This window comes from Sander lucioperca, chromosome 1, assembly GCF_008315115.2.
Source record: "Sander lucioperca isolate FBNREF2018 chromosome 1, SLUC_FBN_1.2, whole genome shotgun sequence".
NCBI lineage: Eukaryota > Metazoa > Chordata > Actinopteri > Perciformes > Percidae > Sander > Sander lucioperca.
Window position 1 is genome coordinate 37,878,009 of NC_050173.1, and position 11,752 is coordinate 37,889,760.

The window sequence follows — 11,752 nt, forward strand, 5'->3', positions numbered from 1 at the left end:
GCTCATACACGTAGCTGCAGCTTCTCCGTGTTGCCTGCACTGATTCGGGCCGGGTTTTGTTCAATCGAAAGTACACGCATGTTTATAGCGATCAAGATTAACGTAAAAATTGGACGGAATTCTCCTTTAAAATAATGTTTCCAAAATTGTTTCAGTGTTTCATCATCTCGTAACGGGGTGAACGGCACTTCTGCATTCGCTTTGCGGCACTCTATCGGCTATAACTCCACTATGCAAGTTTGCCAGATCAGGTAGTGGATCTGTACTTCGAATGAGACATACGACAGAGGTAATGGACAATTCTGCTTCCAACCTGTAGGGGGACCGAAGAGGAAAAGTACTTTGGTGTTGCTTTAAGTGAGTCATGCTCTAACATTAGACAAGCTCCGTGATTATCGGAGCAGCTCAGGAGGTGGGTGTTTATAGAAGGTGACAAGGGAGAGTAGGTAGTAACTGACAATGGGGGCCTGCAGGGGGAGCTCTCAAGGGTCACGTATGCTTCTACTGCTGTAGAAGAAGAGGGGTGTGACTGGGGAATGTGCTTGTGCCAAGGGGGTAAGCTTCGCTTCAGAGCTCGAATCTCCTATGGCGCTATTTTGATGCTACAAAGCGATCACCCGACGTTAGCATTCCATTGACTGCCATTCATTTTGACGTCACTTTGACAGCGAATAACTTTACATCTGAAGCGTTTAAAGACTTCATTTGTCCATTGTTTATTTCTAAAGAAACACAACAATGTATAAAAGGAGGAGGAGTGTCAAAGTCGCAGTGCTTTGACAGTAAGTAGGTCTTAACAAACGTCATCCACAAGCGACAGCAGTCGGCGGGGACGAGGCAGCCGGCAGCTGCCTTCAACCTCCTACCTAACAGTCGGCTCTATCGCCTAGTTTTTATTATACTAATAAAGTGTTTTTAAAACCAAAGATACATTTTTACGTGTAAGTAAGTATTAGCCTCACGCTAATTTATCAAGACTAGGCCTACCGGCTAAACTAACGCTAGCTTCATGGCAACCTCTACACCTGGCGAGTCCCCACTCCCCCTCAGGATTTCCTCGTTGTTCAATAATACAAACAAAGAAATTGCTGACCTCAGGGAAGATGTTCGTCGGCTTTCCGAGGACTTAAAAACCAAAGATGCTTTGTTAACCGCCTGCTTGGACGTGGCTCATAATCAGTCGCTCCGGATCTCATCTCTCTCGGCGGCCTTCCAGGATACCGCGCCATGGGACCCAGCTGCCTGCCCACGCCCATCGTCCTGCTCGACACCGGTTATCAAGCCACCCTGGACTGAGGTGGTTTGCGGCCGAAAGAGAGCCTCGGGTAGGGCTCCATCGCCTCCTGCCCTCAGCCTCTCCAACCGCTTCAATGCTTTGTCGGAGTCGGAGCCGGTGGTGGCCAGTGCGGCTCACCGGGCTCGCCCCGCTTCAAAGCAGACTGACCAGCCGTCGTCACGGAAGACGATTGCTACCGCGCGGCGAAAGCTTCTGAGGGATGCGGTAGTCAGACGGTCCGGTGGCCTACACTGCCTGGATCGGCCAAATGACAACGTTCCTCAAAAACAATCTCCACAACCGAACGGTAAGCATTCTTCCTCTTCTTTTCCCTGCCCATCTGAAACCGACACTGACTGTTTTGCTCCCGTCACCGGCTACCCACACCCCCCCACTCCTCGTCCGCTCTTCCCCCTAACCACAGTAATTATTGGGGACTCCATCACTAGAGACCTACGGTTTCATAATGCTGTCACACACTGTTTTCCCGGAGCCAAAGTTGCAGACATCCTGGCTAAAGTTATGGACCTGATACCCTCATTTCCGACCTCTATCAAACGCATCGTGGTCCATTGTGGACATAACGACATGTCCACTCGGATTCAGGAGTGTGAGCGCACAAGGCGAGACTTTACCACTCTCATTGAGGCTTTAAAAAGCACTGGGAAGTCGGTTTTTATTTCGGGCCCACTTCCATCTCTAGGTCGCGGATCAGGCCTCTTTAGCAGACTACTCTCCCTTAACACCTGGCTCCAGCTCACATGCAGTATTCACAGGATAGGTTTTATTGACAACTTCAATCTGTTTTGGGAACGTGGCTCCCTGTTCAGCAGGGATGGGATTCATCCCAATACACGCGGAAGCCAGATGCTACGTGGAAATTTGCACCACGCCCTGCATACCCAGACCTCTGATTGACTGTTTACATCCCGTAAACACTCCCACAAGCACACTGACCAGACACACTCTCCCAAAGTCAATAATCAGAGATACAGCGCTACACGCCCCTCTGTGCTCCCTTCAGAGCAATCACCCATTCATAATCCCATAACCACCGTGTCTGTCCCCCGACTGAGACCGTTTAAACCAAACGCTAACAAAAGAGGTGCTATACTAAACAACCTAATTGGAATTAAAACAACCACTGCAACGATAGAACAGAATAGGAAAATCAAATGTGGACTATTAAATATTAGATCTCTGTCATCGAAAGCATTATTGGTAAACGAATTGATATCAGATAACCACATTGATTTATTCTGCCTCACCGAAACTTGGCTGGGCCATGACGAATATGTTAGTTTAAACGAAGCCACTCCTCCCAGTCATAATAATACCCAAATTCCACGAGGCTCAGGCCGAGGAGGGGGAGTTGCAGCCATATTTGACTCGAGCCTGTTAATTAATCCTAAACCTAAACTAAATTATAACTCGTTTGAAAGCCTTGTTCTTAATCTTCAACACCCAACATGGAAAACAGTACAGCCAATTATATTCGTTGTTGTTTACCGAGCACCAGGTCCATATTCTGAGTTTTTATCTGAATTCTCAGAGTTTTTATCATGCGTAGTCCTTCAATCAGACAAAGTACTTATTGTAGGTGATTTTAATATCCATGTGGACATTGAGAGCAATAGCCTTAGTACTGCTTTCAATTCACTGCTAGATTCTATTGGTTTCAGTCAGAGGGTGCATAAGGCCACGCACTGTTTTAACCACACCCTCGACCTTGTGCTAGAATATGGCATCAAAATTGACGATTTAATAGTATTTCCGCAGAATCCTTTATTATCAGACCATTTTTTAATAACTTTCGAATTCCTACTACCAGACTATACGAAATTAAATAAAAGTTTCTACACTAGATGCTTATCTGACAGTGCTATAGCTAAATTTAAGGAAGCTATTCCAACAGCACTTAACTCAATGTCATGCCTTAATATAACAGAGGACTGTTATGTTAACTCTAGTCCCTCCCAACTTGATAACTTTGTAGACGCTGCTACGGCCTGCCTACGGACTACTTTAGACTCGGTTGCTCCTCTCAAAAAGAAGATGATGAAGGAAAGGAAACTAGCACCTTGGTATAACTCCCAAACTCGCAAATTAAAACAAATCTCACGAAAACTTGAAAGTAAATGGCGTTCCACCAAACTGGAAGAATCTCGTGTGGATTGGCAAGATAGTCTAAAAAATTATAGGAGGGCCCTCAGAAATGCCAGATCAGACTATTACTCAACACTAATAGAAGAAAATAAGAACAACCCAAGGTTTCTTTTCAGCACTGTAGCCAGGCTGACAGATAGTCACAGCTCTATTGAGCCATCTATTCCTATAGCTCTGAGCAGTGATGACTTCATGACCTTTTTTAATGATAAAATTATAACAATTAGAGAAAAAATTCATCACCTTCTGCCCACAGCTTCCAACGACTCACCATTGGGCGCAGGAGGGCTAGAGAGAACGATAAGACCTGATACTTATTTAGACGGCTTTTATCCTTTAGACCTCCAACAATTAATGTTAAGGGTCTCTTCAGCTAAGCCAACTACCTGTCTCTTAGACCCCATTCCAACGAAGCTACTTAAAGAAGCACTACCCGTGGTCAACACCACATTACTAGATACGATCAATATGTCCTTATTAACGGGTCACGTACCGCAGTCTTTTAAAGTAGCTGTGATAAAACCTATTCTGAAAAAACCCACCCTCGACCCTGAGGTCTTAGCCAACTATAGACCTATATCTAACCTCCCGTTTCTCTCCAAAATCCTTGAGAAGGTAGTCGCTAATCAATTGTGTGACTTTCTGCATAGAAATAGTCTATTTGAAGACTTTCAGTCAGGATTTAGAATGCATCATAGCACAGAGACGGCACTGGTGAAAATCACTAACGACCTTCTAACTGCTGCTGACAAAGGACTTGTCTCCGTACTTGTCTTATTAGATCTTAGTGCTGCATTCGACACTATTGACCATACCATCCTCTTACAGAGACTGGAACATTTAGTTGGCATTAAAGGAATCGCACTAAGCTGGTTTAAGTCCTATTTTTCTGAGCGATCCCAATTTGTTAATATTAACGATAAACCATCCAAATACGCTAAAGTTAGCCATGGCGTTCCTCAAGGCTCAGTGCTTGGACCAATTCTATTCTCTTTATATATGCTTCCTCTAGGCAATATTATTAGGAAACACTCAATTAACTTTCACTGTTACGCAGACGACACCCAATTATATCTGTCAATCAAGCCAGACGAAAGCGGTCAGTTAGCTAAACTTCAAGCGTGCATTAAAGATATAAAATCCTGGATGACCCACAATTTTCTGATGTTGAACTCAAACAAAACGGAAGTTATTGTGCTGGGACCCAAGCACCACCGAACTTCATTATCTAAATATATAGCTACCCTAGATGGTATTGCCCTGGCCTCCAGCACTACTGTCAGAAATCTAGGAGTCATTTTTGACCAGGATCTATCCTTTAACGCCCACTTAAAACAAACCTCAAGAACAGCCTTTTTCCATCTTCGTAACATTGCCAAAATCAGGAACATCCTGTCTCAAAACGATGCTGAAAAACTAGTCCATGCATTCGTAACTTCCCGGCTGGACTACTGTAATTCTTTACTATCAGGCTGCTCAAATAAGTCCCTCAAGACCCTCCAGCTGATCCAGAATGCTGCAGCACGTGTTCTGACAAGAACTAACAAAAGAGATCACATTTCTCCTGTATTAGCTTCTCTGCATTGGCTTCCTGTAAAATCCAGGATTGAATTTAAAATCCTTCTCCTGACCTACAAAGCACTAAATGGTCAAGCACCATCATACATAGAAGAGCTTTTAGTACCTTATTGTCCCACTAGAGCACTGCGCTCCCAGAACTCAGAGCTACTTGTGGTTCCTAGAGTCTCTAAAAGTAGAATGGGAGCCAGAGCCTTCAGCTACCAGGCTCCTCTCCTGTGGAACCAGCTCCCAACTTGGGTTCGGGGGGCTGACACCGTCGCCACATTTAAGAATAAACTGAAAACCATCATCTTTGATAAAGCTTATAGTTAGGGAGTGAGGAGTTGCAGCATAGTAGAGTAGAGGGAGGCAGGAAGTACAAGCCCGTTCCGGCAGGGGAGAGTACGAGCCCGGTCCAGGGCCCCTCTCTTTAGCCTGCCTCTCTTAGTTATGCTATTATAACTCTAGACTGCTGTGGGAAGCTCCTTCAAAGGACACAATGAGCCGCTCCCTCTTCTCTCTTTTCACTTGTCTCCTTTTGTGTGCATCTTAGTCCCAGAAATGCCTGTTACTAACCTAGCTCTGGGGAGTTTTCTCCCCGGAGTCCCTTTGCTTCTTCTTCACCCAGAACATCGCCTTGGAATTGGGTGGCACCTACACCGGGGTCCTGGGTGCAGCTGACGCTATGGACTTACTACACCCTGCTACGCTCTGCGTTTCCCCGCAGTGTCCGACTGCGTCCTGCCGCGTCCAACCGCGTCCACCCAGGCTGCTGTGCCACACTACACCCCGTAACGCCCTGCTGTACCCTACTATGACATGAACTACTATGACTACCATTGTGATCACTGCTTCACTATCTTTACTATGACTATTATTGCCACCATTCACCACTCCCCCAACTGGTGCCGTCAGACACCGCCTACCAAGAGTCTGGGTCTGTCCGAGGTTTCTTCCTAACAAAAAAAGGGAGTTTTTCCTTGCCACTGTCGCAATAGCTACTGCTAATGCTTGCTCTTGAGGCAACCACTGTAATAGTTGGGGCTTCGTAAAGTACAGAGTTTGGTCTAGACCTACTCTATCTGTAAAGTGTCTCGAGATATCTCTTGTTATGATTTGATACTATAAATAAAATTGAATTGAATTGAATTGAATTAAAAGGCTCCATTACCTTGTACCTCACGTTATGGCTCCGTAGTATACGTTTTTGTAAAAATAGGCTAACGATTGTGTCATAACCACACGACTTACTGTCGCATAGTAGAGGAATTACCGTATAGTACAGGAGAAGCTCGCAGGCAGTTTGGACTTACATTAGCTGTTTAAGTTTAATTACTAATGTTAACTACCATTTTATTTAGCAATAATTAGCCTGTGCCTATGTTATCACCTTACATATACCTACGCTCTCCGTCTCTGCAAGATTGGGAATGATTGAGATTTCTCTTGGCACAGCTACCAGAAGACTTCCAACTTTCAGACATGTTGCTCACGTCACATTTACGTTGTTATGTTGTTGGAGGCTGCGCAGTAACGCTCAGCGCTCACCGGAAAAGTGCTTCTAAAGGCCTTCAATGGTCTCCGCCCAGAGCAACGTGATCTGTTGGTCCATTCTTATATACAGTCTATGGCTTGTGCGCGCAAGATGTAAACAGTCAGTTTATGGTTATTTATGAGTTTATTTCTTGGTAATTACACGGCATGTCTGTGAAACATCTGACATTTGATCAGTTTTACTTGCTTATGTTGCGCTTAAAGAACTTAACTTTTGACTTTTAAGAAAGCACGGACAGGTTGTAATGTGCAAAGTCTTCCACAGTGTATTCGAGCAGTTCTTTGGCTAGAAAACCAAAGAACTGAGACTCTAATCTGTGATGACATGCTGATATAAAGCTTGGAGCTGCTTCATTGACCATGAATGGGAGACTGACTTTACTCATACAATGTTTGCCCGAAGTTTCACATCCAAGTGAGTTTTATATTGATATTGTTATAACTTCCAAAGCAGAAAATGTGCGCCGTTCCCAGGAAACTAATTCTGAAAACTGTCGTGGACACGTTTTTTATCATTTGGTATTCATTTCTATGGAGCTGTGCATCACTGAAATATCACACTTGTATATGCATGCACACAGGGGTGTGGATTAAGGCAAACACATAAACATACACACAGCTTCAGCAGTGACTCATTTCTTTCCAGCCAGACAGAGCAGCAGTCTGACTCTCCACCCAGGTTGCTGTGGATTCTCCAGACCTCTGGGAGACTGAGCCACCTAGGAGGATAAAACACACCCCATGCAAAATGTTTCATCATTATCATCCTACCAGGTCATCCGAGGCCTCTCCTTCTGTTGTGTGCTAATACTGTACAAATGAGTCCTTGAGCATTGTATTTCTTCAAAGGAACATGGATGAGAGGAACAATGGATTCACCTCTTTCCTCTGTCATCTTTGTTCTTAATTTGCTCAGCATTGTGGGTGCAAACCAGCTAACACTGGTGTTCTATACACAGACAAAATAAAGAAGGAAAAAAAAAATAATTAATGAATAAAAACCCTCAGGGAGGGCTTTTAAATCTACATAATATCAAACCGTAGCTCTTTCTTTTTTAATAACAAGGCGTATTGGGTTCTGTGATGTATTTCTTGCATGCCTAATTACTGAGATAGGAATTATCTGTCGTCCTTTGCAATTTAGTAAATAAATCCCAAGGGAGCTCATTTAAAGCAGGAAATAGGCCATATTTCTATGTGGAGAAACCACCATGTGAACGAAGTTCCATAGGGGAAATATGTAACCAAATCAGTCATGTAATGGAGGGAAATCAAAGCACCACACAACCTTGTTTACTAAGAGGATGGTGGCTCGCAATTTTTGGTCAGACAAGATAACCAGGCAACAACTCTCCCGCTTCTCTTAAAAAGACATCACAGCAGTTGTTTGCAAAGCTTAAAGGGGAGATTAAGACAATAATAGTGAAATAACAAACATAGTCCTTATTAGAGATGATTGCAGGTAAAGAGTTAAGCTTGCATGTTTGGGAGAAACGATGAAGCAGTGAAAATGTGAGGGCGAGAGAGAAAAAGGAAGAGATGGCAGAGAGAGTCCAAACAGAGCAGACCTAATAGGTCGGTTATTCTGGGTCCTTCTGAGCAGGCAATGGGCAGCCCTGCAGGTACTGCTCTCCCCGGGCTGAGACCACTCCAGACAGACTGCAGTAATTTACATTGACAAAGCTGTCAGAGGAGAGGTGGCCTCCCGCATGGTGATGGATGCCGACCTGGGAGGAAGGAGAGAAAGAAGAGGAGCGGAGAGGATTCAAGAAATGAGCAAAGAGAAAAGGCAGCTATCAGATTTGTGGGTGTAGTGGTTGATATAATACTGAGCACGCACAGTTATAAGACAGTGAGTAGTACAATAAGAGGATTTTCACTTTCTACAAGAGATCAAAAGCACTCCTCTACAAGTCCAGACTTCTATCCCTGTGTTTCTCCAAAGGCTATCGATGAAAACTCCCTGGCATTTACACCCTAACAGCAAAATGCAATATGAGACGCACCAGGTCATATCAATATTTTATGCCTTTGTCTGTCTTTCACATGGGGGTTAGTGGAATAACAAAATAAAATAACAGAACAGTGGGAGAGGAAGAAGGCGGATAACTTCTCACCCTCCCTGCTTTTCCATTCCGACTTCCTGTGGAAAGATGTGCTGACGCTGCATCTCCTGGGGCAAGTGTCGTGTGTGTGTGTGAGTGTGTGTGTGTGTGTGTATGCGTGTATGTCAGGGGCCCCCGGTGAGCAGCTCCTCGGTCCTGTCACCTCTACTAACACCGGCCCTCGTCAGCAGGGGCCGGCGCCAGCGCCGCAGCCTCCCACTCCTCCTGTCACCTGTCCTCGCACAGGCCAAGGTGACTTTCTCCCCCCCCTGATAGGAAAATGACAGCTGCTGCAGCTACAACGTCCGAAAAAGTCAGGGAGCAACCAGTTGGCTTCTCTCTGTCCTTTCCTCGCTCTCTTTATTTCTCACTTGCCCTTCCTTCCCCTCTCTGTGATTCTGTAACTATTTCGCCATCACCCTGACATTATGTCTGTGCATTGTCTTTCTAGTTTTATTCAGCACACTGGTTTGCTGTGTAAATTACATGTTCAGTGCTCCCCTGAGAAAAAAATCAGTGTTAGGGAGAAATCTGTATTTTATATATTTAATTTTATTGTATTTCTTTTTTTACAACAGCACCCCCTGCAAAAACTGCATTAATCAGTTAAATGCTGTTGGTTCTCCGTCTACATACTGTAGATAGAGAACACCTTTGAATTTCATTTTAATCCGTATTTGCATAAAGCAATAAATGTCAACTTTCTAAACATTCTAATAAGTTGTTTGTTCAAACAGCAATTACGACTCGTGTTTACGTTTATAGTGGCGGCGCCCTCTGGTGGCCTCCCGTAGTTATTAGGCAAAGCAGTAAGTAAGGGGACAAAGTTTAAGAGCACTAAATATTCTACTTGGGTAGGCAGGTGGGGATGGCTGATGGGTCAAACAAACAGGACTTTCACCCACTAGACCGGGGGTGGGGGGGTTGGGGGTCGTATCTGGTTTGAAAATAAAAGTAAACTGCAAATTTCTTTTAATTTTTTTTTTTACTTTACAGAACGAACAAAACTATGTCACGTTTTGCGTTACGTGCGTAATCCGAAGATAATACTGTAACAGATGATTTTAACCCAAACCCCTATTCCATTTCTAAACATAACCAAGTAGTTTTTGTGCCTAAACCTAACCAAACTATTTCACAATGTCAAAGTGTTTAAAACCGTGACTGTGGAACCGTCTCTGGAAGTTTTTTTTTTTTTTTTTTATATTGTCTGTCTATTTCCCTTTGCTGGTTTTCTTCCTTTCAATAATAAAAATCGACAATAAATTTGACTGCTGAAGTGGATGCTAATTGTGCTTTCAGCTGGGCTTTTTCCAACCCATGTTGATTAAGGTGGGCTGGGTGGGTAACTTTTATTTTTCAACTTCCCCACTCCTGCTTTTCATTCAGTTTAAATCAAATTTAAATATTTTGTCGCAGCTAAGATTGCTGTGCTGTCACTGTCACTGTTAGTTGGGTTGATGCAGACCAATACTGATATCATTCAATAGATGTCAGCTCTGGGACACTGGGATTTATTGTCTGGCATATTTTTTACTTTCTTGCAAAGAATGGCAATTACAGACCGTTAGATGTATTAATTTCTACTAACAATGTATCCCTCTTCAGATTTGCATTATACCCTTTCTTTAAAATCTCCAGCATATGCCAGAGGGGATTTCCTGAAACATTGAGGTCTGAATTATCTCACTTGACATGTTAGCTCTGAATTAGGCATGGCTTGGGAATCTGAGGAGTATATAGTGAGATTTTTGTATGTTTAGGGGGATAGTGTTGAAAATGATTCATTTGAATTACAGATGGCTCTTGGAGCATTGTGGCATGACTGAAGTGAGAGTAATTGGCGAAATGTAGATGACACACAATGCTGCACGCATTAGTGCTGAAACACATCCTGAAATGGGAGCTGCTTATTTCATTTTTGAATGCTCTTACTCTTCTTGTTTTTATAGCAGACTGATTTGTCTGCTCTTCTCCTGTTGCACTGTAGATTGCGTCCCGAGCTTTTGAGCAGCTTGCGTGAAAAATGTCTGCTGTCAACGCAGTGTGTCTCCCGGACAATGGTAGCTGAAATCCTGTTTTGAGCCTCTTTTTTTAATGGATAGCAGGGACTAAAACCTGATGAAATGGAACAGTTGTGTTGAGTGTACACATACACACACACACACACAAAGGGAGGATAGAAAGAAAGAGACTGTGGTGAGAGACAGAAGAGATTTCCGTGTTTTCCATTCCCTTGAGCACTGGAAGGATGTTGTGCTGGGGACTCATGCTGTGATAAAAGGGGAGAGACGAGATATCAAACTATGCTGTCCACCTGCTGTCTTCTCTTACGTTCATCATTAGACGAACCTGTCATATAGGCCTTGCTACGGTCAATTATCACCATCATCCATTTCCAGCATGAGACAATAAACGGTGAGTGGCCATCTGCTGCAACATAGCTGGAATTATGGGTCACACGAGTGGAAGCTCTCTTACGGTAATGAAAGTTGCCTCAGTCATAGCTTGCAGCAAACTTTGAAGTTTTCAATTTAGAGAAAGCAAACGACCGAATGCAGCTGGGGCTCTTTGAATATCATTTAGCGTAGGCTGGCACTTGTGAGACATTTATGTAAAATTGAACTCACATGTAAGTCCAAACAGTTCTGTTCAGTTCTGTCAGAGTTCCTGGAGAATTCATTAGGACATCACACTTTCTCTCTCTCTCTTTCACACACACACACACACACACAAACACACACACACACACACACACACACACTTGCATACCATGTACTGCTGTGTGAGAGATATCTCTAACAGCCTCATGTTGACTCATTTAGCATCTGGCGCTGCTCTTCACTAGACTCTGTGCATGTATAGCCAGTACTGCAAGTTGTCCACATTTTCACCTAATTTTCAGCGCTCTGTCCCAGCACTCACTGAAAGTGCTGGAGACTTTTATTTATGGACAGCAATTCAGACTTGAAGATGTTATTTAGCAGATACCATTTTCTCAATTTCTAAGATTTCTTTTTGGTCAGAACTATATCATTTTTCCTCCATGGGCAATAATGTAACAGTGCTAAAAGATAACCACTATGCTGGA

General features: G+C 43.6%; 1 long non-coding RNA gene across 1 annotated transcript; it reads right to left on the bottom strand.

Annotated features, from left to right (window-relative positions):
• Positions 1–353: 353 nt before the first annotated feature.
• Positions 354–5,235, bottom strand: LOC118494607. Its single transcript, XR_004896728.1, has 3 exons — positions 5,225–5,235; positions 1,153–1,158; positions 354–479 (listed from the first exon to the last, which is right to left on the bottom strand). It is a non-coding gene; the product is annotated as an uncharacterized LOC118494607 (long non-coding RNA).
• Positions 5,236–11,752: the final 6,517 nt, after the last annotated feature.